The sequence below is a fragment of the Gymnoscopelus microlampas genome (assembly GCF_963454915.1).
Source record: "Gymnoscopelus microlampas genome assembly, chromosome: 6".
NCBI classification, from domain to species: Eukaryota; Metazoa; Chordata; class Actinopteri; order Myctophiformes; family Myctophidae; genus Gymnoscopelus; species Gymnoscopelus microlampas.
Genome location: NC_139943.1, coordinates 2221746 through 2238774, shown reverse-complemented (window position 1 = coordinate 2238774; position 17029 = coordinate 2221746). Strand labels below are relative to the sequence as shown.

At 40.2% G+C, this 17029-nt stretch overlaps 1 pseudogene across 1 annotated transcript; it reads right to left on the bottom strand.

Moving 5' to 3' along the window:
* Nucleotides 1-304: 304 nt before the first annotated feature.
* Nucleotides 305-13628, bottom strand: LOC311047934 (mitochondrial inner membrane m-AAA protease component AFG3L2-like; annotated as a pseudogene). The gene is made up of 11 exons: nt 13463-13628; nt 12613-12720; nt 11938-12059; nt 11078-11188; nt 8401-8516; nt 6741-6941; nt 4934-5128; nt 3887-3970; nt 2544-2693; nt 1225-1342; nt 305-333 (listed from the first exon to the last, which is right to left on the bottom strand). The product of its transcript is annotated as a mitochondrial inner membrane m-AAA protease component AFG3L2-like (transcript).
* Nucleotides 13629-17029: the final 3401 nt, after the last annotated feature.

Here is a 17029-nt window from a genome sequence, read left to right as displayed (position 1 = left end):
GGTTTGGACATTGACTAATCCTGCACCGTGATTGGCCACCAGTCTACACCCCTAACCCCTACACATTCAATGCAAATACCAGTCTTCACCCCTAACCCCTACACATTCAATGCAAATCTATACTTTTCTTTAAGTGAGCTTCCATCAGTGTGATGACCACTGGCTGTAATGTGATTGGCTGACTTTATTGGTTGACTCTATTCAGGACTGTGATTGGCTAGCGAAACACATGACACATGTGCAGCCCTATGAATAGGACTATGGCACATTAAAAAAAACACATTTATGTTTTTTTTTAAGTGAGTCATGTGATGACCACACCCATCACTTTATCTAGAGACAGGTACAAAGAGAGAGAGAGGAGAGAGACTACACACCCATCACTTTATCTAGAGACAGGTACAAAGAGAGAGAGAGGAGAGAGACTACACACCCATCACTTTATCTAGAGACAGGTACAAAGAGAGAGAGAGGAGAGAGGCTACACACCCATCACTTTATCTAGAGACAGGTACAAAGAGAGAGAGAGGAGAGAGACTACACACCCATCACTTTATCTAGAGACAGGTACAAAGAGAGAGAGAGGAGAGAGACTACACACCCATCACTTTATCTAGAGACAGGTACAAAGAGAGAGAGAGGAGAGAGACTACACACCCATCACTTTATCTAGAGACAGGTACAAAGAGAGAGAGAGGAGAGAGACTACACACCCATCACTTTATCTAGAGACAGGTACAAAGAGAGAGAGAGGAGAGAGACTACACACCCATCACTTTATCTAGAGACAGGTACAAAGAGAGAGAGAGGAGAGAGACTACACACCCATCACTTTATCTAGAGACAGGTACAAAGAGAGAGAGAGGAGAGAGACTACACACCCATCACTTTATCTAGAGACAGGTACAAAGAGAGAGAGAGGAGAGAGACTACACACCCATCACTTTATCTAGAGACAGGTACAAAGAGAGAGAGAGGAGAGAGACTACACACCCATCACTTTATCTAGAGACAGGTACAAAGAGAGAGAGAGGAGAGAGGCTACACACCCATCACTTTATCTAGAGACAGGTACAAAGAGAGAGAGAGGAGAGAGACTACACACCCATCACTTTATCTAGAGACAGGTACAAAGAGAGAGAGAGGAGAGAGGCTACACACCCATCACTTTATCTAGAGACAGGTACAAAGAGAGAGAGAGGAGAGAGGCTACACACCCATCACTCTCAGAGCTGTAGACTACAGCTGCTCTGTGTGAAGGCTCCAGGCCCAGCTCCATGTGGGCCGCCTCTAGGTTACGCTCAAACGTGTCCACGCTCCCTATGTTGAACCACACATAGCTCTGTGGGGGAGGAGAGAATAACAGAGAACAGTGTCAGAACAAGCAAGTTGTTTAAGAAAACTCACGATTCCTAAATAAAGCCTAAAACTTATTTTGCACTGCAGTCCTTATGATTAAGGCAGTGGTTTTCAATCTCTTCTCCTAACCACCAAATGCTTTCCATATGGTCTGCCTACTATGATATAAGGTTTACTTTAGGTTCATTTGACTTTTATTGTTTCATTGCAATATGTGTCTTTGTTATATTGGTATTTTTGTTTTGTTTCTTCATCTGTATGACATGTCTATATTAATGTTTAATTTGTAATAGATGTGTATATTCCACATTGATGTCATTTGATCCTATGATTGTACAAATATTCCCGGAGAATGGCAAGTCCCTGGTTTTTTTTAGGCATTCTCCTCCACATTTTTACTGAATATTTGTGTATCATTTTTTAATTCTCTTGTAAGTGAAAATAAACAAACAAACAAAGAATGATACCGTATTTGCAAGAAAATGCTATACATTTAAATAATGAATTGTTAATCATGCATCCACACACCCCGTCTGAGGCGTCAGCTCCTGGCACCGTAATGACTCGTACATACTGTTTGTTGACAACCTCCAAACGGTCAACCTAGTAAAACAACAGTATGTAGGAAAGAAAACACACACATTAACAACATAGTTATATCATATAGCTATCATACATACTTACAAATACTAGTCTAAGTTGATTGCATGTTTTGGTATGTTGTAATGATATGAATGTTGTCGAACCTCACATCAAGAAGACGAGAAAAGGTCTCACACAGCTCTCAGCAGTTACTAGTATATGGACAAATTATACGTTTTATTTATTTTATCCTGAAACTGTTGTTTGTTATCTTGAGAGGATTCTTCAACATTTATTTTCTTGATTTATGCTATTTCATGTTTGCCTACTTGCAACACATTCTATCGGACCATATAAGAACTTTCTGTAGTTTTTTTTAACCACTTAAACCCTATATACTACGTTGACCGTGGTCCCCCAGGGGTCTGTACTTGGTCCCCTCCTTTTTTTCCTTCTATACCAAATCTCTTCAGTGAAAATAGCGGATCTACAAGCTCGCTACTGGGTTGTGAGCTTGTGGATCTGCTACTTTCACTGAATGCTTGCTTATGACAGGTCCAGATTAGGGAGGCCAGGGTTCACGTGGATAATCCCATTCTCACCATGCCTCTGCCCAGGTAGCGATGCACAAAGTCCTTCCAGGTAATCTCCCTGCCGGTGTCTCTGAAGTACAAGTAGAGGAAAGAAGACGAGATGCCTGCAGCAGCGATGGCCAGGTAGCGGAAATCCTTCTCATCCCATGGAAGATCACCCTGCACATGAGGAGACAAGGGGTCATTACAATCATTTTCAGAGAAAATATCTTCAGATGGAGGTCCACACTCCAAGGACAAATACATATTAATTTGGGGGTGCTAGTTGAGACATGAAAATATTTGAGAACCACTGTTTTTTTTTGCAGATTAGTCTGGTCGCAGGCTACGAACGTCCGAGGAATTGCTTCTGACCAGTGTTGCCCGATTTTGCGAGAGAAATAAGCAACCAGGTCTATGAAAACAAGCCCAAAAGAAGCGACTATTTTCAAAGAAACATCTTGAAAAAAATAATAATTATGGAATATTTTCCAAATCCATGCAAATCTTGCATGGGGGTCTATGGCACAACATAATTTCAGTTGTTTGAGAACCACTGGTTTAAACAACATTAGGAAACAAGGCCAAATAAGCAACTACTCTTTAGAAAGCCCAAAAAGACGCAACAACCAATATTTAGACAAGCAACTTCACAGAAAAACAAGGCCAAAGTCGCTTATAATAAGCGGACATGGCAACACTGCTTCTCCGGTGTTTCAGAGAGAGAGATAGTCAAAATGAATTGGAATAAAAACAAGTGTATGCATTAGGTCGGGAGTGGATCGCATTGTGGTGAAACATCTTGTAGCGTGTGATCCCACAGCGCCGATCAAGCGGGTAGTGTGAAACCTGCAACGATATATGACAGCGCGATTTCAAGAAATTCACTTCTTGTTTAACTTATTACTGAAAAAGACTGTATCTCGTCTCCTGAGCACTTTTTTTTACTATGTATTTTTGGCTGGCAAAATGTTTAAAATAGCAAATCTGCAAGCTCACAACACATCGCTTTTGGAAAAAAACGTTCAGAGCCTAAGATATCATCATTTGAAGATTTGCTGCTCCATTCACTTCTTGTTTAACTTATTACTGAAAAAGACTGTATCTCGTCTCCTGAGCACTTTTTTTTACCATGTATTTTTGGCTGGCACTGTTCGCAATAATGTTTTTATTTCATTGGCACTGAATGAGTTAAAACACAACTAAAGCCTCATTTATACCTGGTTGCGCACCGGTGTCACACACAGAAAACATCTACATGCTTATAGATCAGTTATTTTCCGTGGGCTATTTTTTTGTATAGATCAGGCATTCCATGCTTCTGGTGAGATGGTTGACACATACCTTCTTTATGCGGCTCCACCAGTCTTTACCTCCTCCTCCTCTCTTTCCTCCACCTGACCCCTTGCTCTTCCCATCTGCAGGTTACAAATGTTATAATTATAATGAAATATCACCTAAATAAACAAGACACAGATGAAAACAAAATATAAACACATAAGGCTGGATAATAAGCTCTATGCACAGCAGACATATTGAAAAGAAATGTGGTGTTACCACATGATACTAATGAAGGCTCTGTTCCATTGTGGTCACACAGAGTCAGGGTGATGACATTATGCATGTTGGCTCACTGGAAACACTCTGCTACACCAGTGGGTCTCAAAGTGTGGTCCAGGGACCCTCATGGTACCTTGAGGGGGTTATAAATGGCCCCTTACGGGTGTGTACCGGTAACTCAACGGGTTCATTTGGTTCCATTTGTACACTCTGAGAGTTATGGGGGACCTTGAAATCAAAAGGTTTGAGAACCACTGTGCTACACTAAATGAACCACTGTGCTACACTAAATGAACCACTGTGCTACACTAAATGAACCACTGTGCTACACTAAATGAACCACTGTGCTACACTAAATGAACCACTGTGCTACACTAAATGAACCACTGTGCTACACTAAATGAACCACTGTGCTACACTAAATGAACCACTGTGCTACACTAAATGAACCACTGTGCTACACTAAATGAACCACTGTGCTACACTAAATGAACCACTGTGCTACACTAAATGAACCACTGTGCTACACTAAATGAACCACTGTGCTACACTAAATGAACCACTGTGCTACACTAAATGAACCACTGTGCTACACTAAATGAACCACTGTGCTACACTAAATGAACCACTGTGCTACACTAAATGAACCACTGTGCTACACTAAATGAACCACTGTGCTACACTAAATGAACCACTGTGCTACACTACATGGAACAGAGCCTTCATTAGAATCATTGGTAACACCTGTGAAGGAAGTAAGGAAGAGGCTGCTGTGCATAGCGCCTATTGGCCTTTACACGTGCGTGCATTGCTGCCACACCTCTGTCATCATATATTCATTGTGTAGGCCCTCCTCTCACCATGTCCACCAGGTCCTTCTTCTCTGTGATGAGCTCCAGTGTCCTCTGGTAGGCTCGGTCCACCAGCTCTCTGACCTCCTGGTCGATCATCTCCGCCGTGGCCTCGCTGTAGGGCTTCTCCATCACCACCTCGCCCTGCCGGGGCAGGTCAAAGGACACCTGGCCCACCTTGTCGCTCATCCCAAACTGCACGATCTGCAGGACGAGGGGAGAGAGAGCAGAGGATAAGCTGACCCACAATGAAACTATAGGGATGCAACTATTGATTATTTTCTATCGATTACTTATTCTAATAAATAATTGAATAATGCTGGGAGCTGAAGTGCTACTTCAGCTCCATCAGTAGCGTTGTGGAGAACCACGCTGTGGGCTGCTTGCAGTGTTGTCAAGAACCGTTCATCTGATCAACTGCATACTCACTGCACTCCCTTGGGTTCTCACATCCACCAAGTGTGAAGGTGATCGGATGAACAGACAGACATACAGTACATGTGTACAGTATGTACACAATGTTTGTCATTATAAAACCTACATTAATGACAATGCCCATGTCACTTTATATTGTTCTTTTTCTTTTATTAACTCATTCACTGCAACTGACGTAAAAAAACGTAATTATTTCCAATTACCAATTCTGCCACGGACATAAAAAAATATAATTTCTATTTATTTGATTTTATAAAGGATCACGCTGGTCTTCATCTCTGGTAGTGACATATATAATTGTAACACACGGAAATAACGTCAATACAAGATTTCCGTGTCCGTCTGCTCCCTGTTTAACTCTCCACTTGAAACAGCCTTTTCTCGGCTTGACTTTTTTTCCCGCCGTGCTCAGTCAGACGTGTTGTTTACAAACTGCTACTACTGGAGAATGGATTGTCACGGATTGAATATTTGTTTTCTGGGCCACTCACACACCTACCCTGTGTGTCTACAAACAGTTGGACACACGATCATAAGGGATGTACATATTCTGTGGCGAGCTGAAAAAGTAAGTGAACCGTCCAATTTTGACGATAAATGGTGTGTTTGCGCGGGGCTGCATGAGAAGGACTACGAGACGATCGGAATGTTTGTTGTCGGGTCGACGTGCACGTATAGCCTGTCTTTATACAAACGATTGCACTTGCAATCATAATGAATATATGTTGTGACCTGTTGAAAGTTACAAAAAATACGAAAATTGCTGGCAGTGGGCAAACACAGCCAGAAATAAATCTGTTATTATTCATTTATTTTTTTACATATTTTATATTTGCAGATAGCGCTTCACATCACGGCCAGATGAAACTTTCCCAACCCTGGCTAACTCTGGCACATTTATATTTTAATTGATGTTGAATAATTGTCCCTGCCAAACAAATGAAAGATAATAAAATATATTAAAAAGTAACATTTTTAATTGGTATAAATCAGTGGTTCTCAAACAGTGGTCCGGGGACCAGCGGTGGTCCTTGAAGGGGTTCCAGGTGCTCCCCAGTTAAATGGAGAGTTGGTAACCAAATCGACCAAACCAAACTCTTGAGTTAAATTAGTGTTAAACATCTGCATTACTTAATTAAATAATTGTAATTTTGATATCTCTCCTATGGTACCAACATCAACACAGCATGGAATTGTGGCCAAAATCTTATCAAACAAAAACAAAATATTGTAAGATTTGTGTCTGAGAGTCAAGTGGGGGTCCGTGGCTCAAATGCGGAATAAATAATGGACCTGGATATGAAAAAGGTTGAAAACCACTGGTATAAACGGACAAAAACTGCATCTACAAGGCGTGCAGAGCAGACAGCGAGCGGTGTACCTGAGCGTAGGCGGACTGGGTGATCTTCTTCAGGTCGTCCTGGGCGCCGGTGGTGATCTTCCCGAAGAAGACCTCCTCGGCCACGCGGCCTCCCAGCATCATGCACATCCTGTCAAACAGCTGCTCCTTGGTGTACAGGTACTGCTCCTTGGGCAGGTACTGGGCGTACCCCAGACCCTTCCCCCGCGGGATGATGGACACCTGCACACAAAGCAGCAAAAAGAAACAGAATGGGCCTTTTGTCCCAAACAGGGAACTGTCCATTCTTTTCAGAGCGATTACTCCATGGATTGCTTTTTCGATTAATCGAGAAAGACGTTTATTGTGAAAAAGAATATTGATGCAACGCACTGTGAGCGTGTACATCTATCACCCCCCCCCCCCCCCCCCACCAAAAAAATGTAGTTGTTGAAAAAAACTAGTTTTCATTTTCGCCCAAAATAGGGATCAATTACAAATTAGTATTTTTCTATTTTTATCGATTAGTTTGATTGACTAGTCCCAAATCACATACTGCATGCTAAATACTAATCAGTATGCTATTCTCTAACATACTTTTGAGTGCATACATACAAAATAGTATGTTACATTTCAGACATATTAAAGCACATGGTTATCAAACCATACAGAATGTTAGGAAAGCTCCCCATCTGGTGGCCAGCAGAAGTACTACACATAAGTGTCATCGCGCCAAACTGCTGTAACTATGGGATTTTGTTTTTACTGAGAAATTGGTTTAAAAGTGTTTCAACTTGTCAGCCAAATGAGATACCGGCATATAAGTGATATTACACTAATTGTACATCTGCAGTGGTGAGCTGAAAATAATAATATTTATATATCTATACATGCATATACATATATACATACACATGCATATGCACATACATATACACACATACATACATGCACTAATAATTAGCATCATCAAAATCAATATTTAGACCCAATACATTAACCAAACAAAAGAAGACATAATCATTCAAATAACCAATCAGCAACTATACGTGTGAGCACATTTGATTTCAACCATAATTTGAGTTCTCTGTTAAACACATTACCATCCGTCTCTAGTTTTAGAACCGTAGGCAAAGAGTTCCAGAGGTTTACCTTTATTTTATGACGTCACGGCGCGGGCGTGCGCGCGGGCATGTGCACATAGCCACTCAGCTCAGTGCTAGTTGAAATACTGTATTCAACATGTGATTATTAATGTAATTATATTCTTATTATTTTGTTGCATTGTTAATTTGTTGTTTTCATTTTTGTTTCAATTAATTAATTATTTTATTTTCCTCTTAGTTTGATATAAAAGCCCTTTACATAGACTCACCCACACAAAAGTATTTAAAATAATCAGACAACTTGTCTTGTCTCAGAGAACTGGCTCCTCTGCTAAGCGATCCCCTTCACACTCTGCAGTGCAGAGACTGTTGTCTCTCATTGTGTACATCTGTTCTTGAGGCAATTGTTTATCCCCCAAAATCACGAAGGCTAATTTGACCTTTGGGGTACACAAATAATAAGTCGGTGTGTCCAAAAACGTAGTTACCGCACTGGTAGCTTTGTAGGGCAGTGTAGCAGCTAAACGTTCCATTAACATGCCCTCGGTTTCAACAAATAGCATTCTAGATGTGACACTGGAACACTGGTTGTGTACCTTAAGCAGTGGGTCAGCGTGCTCCAGGAACCAGCCAACGATGGCATGGCCGGCTTCATGGTACGCCACAGTCTTCTTCTCTGTAGGCTGGAGGACCTGGGTCTTCTTCTCAAGGCCTCAGATCAATAGAAACGTCACTGAATAAACCAAGGGCAAAAAAAGATATTGCGGCTGCTGCTGTGTTGACATTGAGGCATAAAACAGAACGGTGGTGTTCAAAAATGTCAAAAATCTCAAGGCACATCTATATACGTAGCAAAACATATAGCATATTTTCACCAGTGGTGGAAAACGTACTCAAATGTTTTTACTAAAGTAAAAGTATCAATACTGTAATGTAGAAGTACTCTGTTACAAGTAAAAGTCAGGAACTCAAAATTTACTTGATAAAAGTACAAAAGTATTGGTACCAAAATGTACTTAAAGTACCAAAAGTAAAAGAACTAAAATGTTTGAAAATAGCCGATCTACAAGCTCACAACGCGTCGCGATGCGATGCGTTGTGAGCTTGTATAGCCTAGGTATAAAATATGGCTAAAGTGGTTACTGTATGTTTTATAACGTAATCATTTATATCTGCAAAGTAACTAAAGTTTTCAAATAATTGTAGTGGAGTAAAAGTACAATATTTGCCTCTGAGATGTGGAGGAGTAGAAGTAAAAATATAGACAATTGGAAAAACTCCAGTACAGTAAAATACATGTAAAGTAAATGTACTTAGTTACTTTACACCACTGCGTGTCACCATGCGATGTGTTGTGAGCTTGTAGATCGTCTACTATTGAACATTTGTGTAGTGCCTCACAGAAATACCAAGCAGACCATGAACCTAGCATTTGTCTAAATAACATTCTGTATCACATGACCTGTTTGACCCACTAACTGTACGAGTCAAGTTCGACATCTCGTTGGCTGTAGGGAAGGGACAAAAATGAAATTTGATTATTATAATTCCATTAATAATGATTATTCCAATATTTAATAATACACCCCCCCTTATTTACAAAAAAAGAAAGAAAGGGAAAAAAAGAAAGAAATAATATTTTTTTAATATTCAATTTTTATCCTAAAACCGATTATTTGAATATTGGATTATTCTGACCCATCCCTACCGTTGTATGTGAAGTTGGCTTTTGCCTCGAAGCCAGGTCTGCACATCGTTGGGTCGTTGGGGTGGTTGGGGTTGTTGGGGTCAGGCTCTGTTAGGTCAAAACTAATTTTATTATTAGCCTTATCTGTAATTTTCCACTGATTACCGACCCTTTGACCGGTAATGGTAATTCTAGCCATTTCAGCCTTGAACGCCATCATGAAGACCGTTCTGCAAAGAAGATAAAAGAGGTAAATGTTACAAGATGCACCGGGAAGACTTATTCATCTTACGCCAGATAATATCTGGAGTAAGTATATTATTTTATATAAGAAGGTTTTTGAAACTTTTGAAAATGGCAGATCTATATCAACTATTTAAAAATAATAGTTGATCTACAAGTTTGTAGATCAATGGATATTTATCTGTGGAACAGAGTAAAACAAATGTTATGCCTCTACTCCTACAACTCCAAGAGCCTGTCAGGGTGGGGGGTCCCCATTTCAAATATGATCATTTTGGGGGTCACATTACATTACAGTCATTTAGCAGACGCTTTTATCCAAAGCGACTTACAATAAGTGCATTCACCATACTGTAGGTAGGGAACGAAAACTACTAATCACCAGAAGTCTGAAGTGCATTTTCTGCAAAAACAAACAACCAAGAGTATACCTAGCGCTAAGGTAAAAGTGCAATATATCAGCTACCTATTTCCTTAAACAGATGAGACAAAATAGCAAAATCAAATGAGCAAGAGCTAAAACAAATAAGTGTATTGACTAAACAAGATCCAATAAACAATACAACAATAAAACAAGCGTTCGTACAACTAGTTAACAAGTAGGCCAGGCAGAGAGGAAGGGTAGTGTTTCCTGAAGAGGTGGGTTTTCAGCCTGCAGCGAAAGATGGGCAGTGACTCTGCTGTCCTGATATCAGTGACTCTGCTGTCCTGACATCAGTGGGAAGTTCATTCCACCACTGTGGGGCCAGAACAGAAAAGAGTCGTGACCGTGTGGATCGGCCAGAAGGACCCTTGAGTGACGAGGCAATCAGTCGCCCCGAGGTGGCAGACCGAAGTGGTCGGGCAGGGGTGTAGGCATCGACCATAGCCTGGAAGGAGCTATGGTTTTCTTCCAGAGCTGTTCCTTTCACTGCCCTATAGGCTAGCACCAGGGTTTTGAACTGGATGCGAGCCGCTACGGGGAGCCAGTGTAGAGAACGGAGAAGGATGGTTGTGTGGGAGAACTTGGGGCAGGTGGAACACCAGACGAGCCGCAGCTTTCTGAACAAGCTCCAGAGGTCTGATGGCTGATGCCGGAGCACCAGCAAGGAGGGAGTTGCAGTAGTCCAGGCGGGAGATGACAAGAGCCTGGATGAGCACCTGGGCTGCCTTCTCCGTGAGGAAGGGGCGAATCCTCCTGATGTTGTAGAGGTGTGCGTGTGCGTGCACGTGTGTGTGTGTGTGTATGTAGCCGCATGTACACATCAATGCTGTCCCCAGGAGCGACATAGCAAAAAAAGGAACGGTTTTGGACATACAAGGTTTCCACCCGACAGCGAAGCTGTAAAGTACATTTCACTGACCTCCGATGACCCTGTCGATGGCCTGTTCAAAGTGTTTAGCGCTGACAGACGTGTTGAGGTGTCTGGCAGCGATGAGCGCCGCCTCGTTGCACACATTAGCGATGTCGGCTCCTGGTGTCCATTGGTTCCGTTTCGTTTCATGAGACAAATCGCAGAACACACATGGAAATAAATGAATGAAAGTCATCAAGGACAGTGTGCTCCAAGCAGTGTTGATTTTGACAGCAAATTTTGATTTAGTTTTAGTCACGGTCTTTTGAATAAAATTCCATTTCGTTTTAGTCCTATTCTAGTCTAGTTTTAGTTTTAGTCGACTATAATATCTTAAGATTATAGTCGACTAAAACTACAGTTAAAATGTATCGGCAGATTTTACACTTGGTTGCATGCTGAAAATAGCAGATCTACAAGCCCACAACGCGTCGCAGCGCGTTGTGAGCTTGTAGATCTGCTATTTTCAGAGCGCAACACACGAGCACAAACAAACATAAAATGACTTGTCTTTTAGTTCTACTGGATCTCTTCTCCACTAGTTCCCTCACTAACATTTTAGTCTAGTTTTTATTTGTTGATGAAAAATTATCAATATATTTAGTCTTAGTTTCAGTCATCATAGCTTAGTTTTTATTTAGTTTTCTTCAGTGAAAAAAGGTAGTAGATGAACATTTCTCGTCATAGTTTTAGTTGACGAAATCAAAACTGGCTCCAAGTGCTCCAAGAATTCCTATGCATTAGTGCAAAGGGCAAATAAAGTCTGTTGAATAACACAGACAAATCTATAACATATTTCCCTTGTGCTCCTCGGGGGAGTTTTGAATGTGACAATGACATAAATGAGACGGAACTCTCTCTGGTCTTACCGGTGAACCCCGGCGTGGCGGCGGCCATCTTGCGGGCGCGTCTCTGTCCATATTGGGGTCTATTTTGATTGGTCGTAAATGGACTTTGAAAATGGAAGCTCTGCCCTTGATGTCAGGTGGACCTGTAGGAAAGAACATTGTAAGCAGACAGTGGATGTTTAATGTGTGTGTGTGTGTGTGTGTGTGTGTGTGTGTGTGTGTGTGTGTGTGTGTGTGTGTGTGTGTGTGTGTGTGTGTGTGTGTGTGTGTGTGTGTGTGTGTGTGTGTGTGTGTGTGTGTGTGTGAATATACACAGAATATATGCAAAATAATGTAAATAATTTTCTATCCGGTGTCATTATGTACAGTTGAACAAAATGTCAGACTTGTATAGTTTCTGTGGAGTTGTTTAATTTTAAGCGGAGTGACCTTGGATTCAAATAAGCTAAATATAGTCTCTGTCGGGTGAAAACCTCATATGTCAAAAACTGTTACTTTTCATGATTTAAATATAGCAAAAGTAGCAGATCTACAAGCTCAAAACACGGAGGTCGAGCTTGTGGATCTGCTAGTTTTGATGTTTTTGTGTGACACTGTAGAATGATCGAGTAGGGAGTGAATTTACAAAAAAACATGGCCATGTTTTTAGACATGAATGTTTAACATGAAGGAGGTACAGTATGCCCGGTACGGTACCTATGAAGATCTGCCGGTCAAACCGTCCTGGTCTCATGAGAGCGGGATCCAAGATGTCTGGCCTGTTGGTTCCAGCCAGAACCACCACGTTAGTGACCGTATTAAACCCTGCAAAACAACAACGGGACAGTTACTACTCAACATTCTAAATATTACACTTCTCTTATGACAGTAGAAATCACGTGTAGAATTGATGACATTAATTACAGTGCTGTTCTAAGGAGCCAGCACCTTGTTTGAGAGTAAAAAAAAGAAAGTGCATCATTTGATTTAAATGGAATAAATGTTTTAGTGTTTCTGTGAACGGCCCAGTGGTTGAGATACTGAAACATATGCTCCCTGCTGGAAATGGAGTATTGCTGTGCCTTGCCTTCACTGCACTAGCTCCACCTTTCCACTGTCCATCTCAACAAAGATATAACATAACACAGACATTTGGAATATTTTACATATTGTACATAAATCACAAATCTTGTATGGGAGACCGTGGCACAAACTATTTTCAGATGGGGGGGTCCGCAGCCAAATACATATTAATTCAGGGGTCCCTGACATGGAAAAGTTTGAGAACCACTTGTTCTAGACGGCTGGTCACTTTGGCACCACACCTTAACCCATTAAGACCTGAAGCCGATTCTTCAAAATGTCAAACAGTTTTTTGAAAAAAAACGTTCAAGATTTTTCAAAAATAGCAGATCTACAAGCACTGAGTGCCGCGCTATGAGCTTGTATATCTGCTATTTTTGAATAGCCAAAGAACTCTAAAGTGACACAGATGCGTTCCAGGTCTTAAAACGTGACGATTGAAAAAGAGCTCTTAGCAACAACGACAGCAAAGTGATGACCTCACCGTCCATCTCAACCAGCAGCTGGTTGAGCGTGTTCTCTTGTTCACTCTGACCTCCAAAGTTCCCTCCTCCTCTCTTACGTCCCACCGCGTCGATCTCATCGATGAAGAGGATGCAAGGAGCGTTCTTCCTCGCCATGGCAAACATGTCCCTGACCTTATAAGGCATGGTTAATAGTACAAACAAAAGAATAAGAATCACAACTCCCACAATCATGATAAAGACTTAATAATACTTAATACTACTAAATGATGACACTTTCAAACACATTAGTTACAATGTTCTTCACTCAGGTAATCGTAAAGGTAGAAAAAAACAATGAAAAACAACCATCAAACTCAACACTCAATTAAATAACTAGGAAAGTAAGCTAGCAAATAGGAAATAAGAAAAGCAAAGAAAAATACAATCTGGTAAAAAGGAAGAAAAAGAAAACAACAACAAAGCAGAAGCAGCTTCATAAAAAGGTACCGGTAAGTCAATAAATATTCATTAAATGAACTGATTTATACATTTAGTTTGCTTTTTCAGAGCACTAACAAGTTGGCTGGAACATGTCAAGCTTATGGCTGTATAACATGTACAATTTAGGCATTTAGCAGACGCTCTTACCCAGAGCGACAACATATACAATAAGCAAGGTAAACGCACAGAGAGACGCAGAGAGACAGTGTAGTAGTGCCTCAGTAAACTAGGAGGTAACTCAGGAACCTACTGTAGCATCTGTCTAAACAATAGAAACTTAACTTCGGTTGACTATATCGCCCCTTTAATAATCCCAATTGGTATTGTGTTTTATATAGTGTTGATTAGTCGCCTTTACAACGAGGTACAGCTTGTAAGGATCGGGCATTCGTGGAATGAACAACACAGCTAAATGTGTGGGTAGCACACACCTGTGCTGGCAGGTGGGGGGCGATACGATATATGGCACTTTTTTATTATGAAAATATATGGGGGGCTAACTAACCAACAGAATCAGGGACGTGCACAGATAGACTCTAGGTGGTGCTAGAGCGCCTGCCCTTTGCCCTTTGACCAGAAGTGCCCTTTTGCCCTTTTTCAGTTTACAGCAGGGGTCTTCAACAGGGGGTCTGGGACCCCTAGGGGGTCCTCAGAGTTACTACAGGGGGTCCGCCAAATCTTTATGTGATATGATTTTTCTTTTTACCATAACCACTCGAAACCTAGCATCCCTTTTCTGAGGAGAACTTTAGCCAAAAATAGCAGATCTACAAGCCCACAGCTTGTAGATCGGCTATTTTTGGCAAAGAGGTATAGAGCGTGCCAAAAATCCTCAAGGGGGCGTCAACAAGTGTCATTTGGTAGCGGCGGACATCTTTGAGGGGTATAAAACAGGTTGACTTAACATTGCCCCCCTCAAGTATGTCTGCAGCTACTATGCCACGCCCCCCGTGGTGACGAGTCGTTGGCACGCTCTATAGGTGTAGAGGGGGAAAAGAGCAGACCAAGTCAACAAAAAAAAGTATAATTTACTTGAACACCTGCCCCTCAAAATGTCTGTGCACGCCACTGAACAGAATCTTACATTATGTGCAGCATATGTTGAGTCACAACGTTATTTCTCAACCTACAATGTTCAGATGTGATCTAAAGCCATAAACATACGTACTTTTGCATCTGTGTTCTCTCGAACTCCCACAGACAGCCTGAGTCACAGCTCGTGCTTATCAAACAGTAATGAATGCGCGCGCTAGTTTTCCACCTGAGCCCCTTTTCACATGCGCTGGAGTCATACAACCAATGAGAGCGCAGGACACGGTTGTCAGGGAAACCATCACGACCAATCACCGCAGGCTCTTGTCGCTCAGGCAATGGGAATAGAGGAGGAGGGTTTCCGTTTTTGGCATCAAAATATACTTTAGTACTCGAAGTAAAAGTACTCATTATGCACAATGTCCCATTTTACAAGTTATCATGTGTATTTGGAAATAGCAGGTTTACAAGCTCACAACGCGTCGCAATGCCATGCGTTGTGAGATTGTAGATCACAGTGGTGTAAAGATAATAAGTACATTTACTCAAGTACTGTACTAAAGTAACGTTTATAGGTCTTTTTATTTACTGGAGTATTTCCCATTTTCAATACTTTTACTTCTACTCCACTACAACTTAGAGGCAAATAATGTACTTTTACTCCTCTACAATTATTTGAAAACTTTATAATTAGTTACTTTGCAGATATAAATGATAATAAAACATACATGAACCACTTCAGTCCTATTTTATAGGCTATTTGAAAACAGCAGATCTACAAGCTCACAACGCGTTGCATTGGCGACGCGTTGTGAGCTTGTAGATCTGCTATTTTCAAACATTTTAGTACTTTTACTATTGATACTTTAAGTATTTTGATGCCAATACTTTTATACTTTTACTCAAGTAACAATTTGAACACAGGCCTTTTACTTGTAACAGAGTAAAAGGCTCTGTCATGTCATTTATCTGGGGACCCCTGGAACCCCCTCAACCCAGTGTAATAAAAAAAAACGAATTTCACGTACATTATATTTGATCAAATGTGAATATTTCGTGCTCTTAAGATATTTCTCTGTCGACCTGCTGTCATATTATCCATACATGTATTTATTATATCATTATTTCAACTAATGTGTCTAATATGCAAATGTTCTAATTAACTATGTGCATACAAAAATGTCCAAAGATGAATTAGATTCCACGTGACCATATGTTATTATATTTGTTTATTATTATTATTTTTATTTTGTATTTATTTTTTGTCCTGATGTTTCTGTAACATATTTTATTTATTTATTTTTGGTTGTCTTGTTGTTATTATATAATATATATATATATATATATATATATATATATATATATATATATATATATATATATATATATATATATTATATATATATATATATATATTATATATATATATATATATATATATATTATATATATATATATATATATATGTATGATTACTATGTGATGTCTTTTTGCTTTTTTCTTTGTTTGTTGATTATTTATAGACATTTAATACAAGTGCTATATTGTTATGTTATATTGAAAATGCCAATAAATATAGTTTTTAAAAAAAATCACTTCAGGAACAAGTGAACAACTGTCCAGTAGATGGCGGTGTGCGGATGAAGGCGAACCGTCCTGGCGAACCAACTTCTTTCCTGTTGACATTCTGGTAAGGATTGGTTATTGAATGAATGAATACTTTTAATTGCAAACTGATTCACACGCACTGTATTGAGGCAACTCCATGATAAACAGTAGAAAAGGCCACACACCTCCTATGTATTCCATATACAAAAGGCAAGATACTTTTGTTTTAATAGCATGTTGTCTTTTAAAACGTCCAAACAAACGGTGTGTGTTTACAAGGAAGTACCCGTTACACTACAGGCTAACTAACCAACAGAATCTTACATTATGTGCAGCATATGTTGATTCACAACGTTATTTCTCAACCAACAATGTTCAGACGTGATCTAAATAATTATAATGAGCTTGTAGATCACAGTGGTGTAAAGTTAAGTACATTTAATCAAGTACTGTACTAAAGTAAC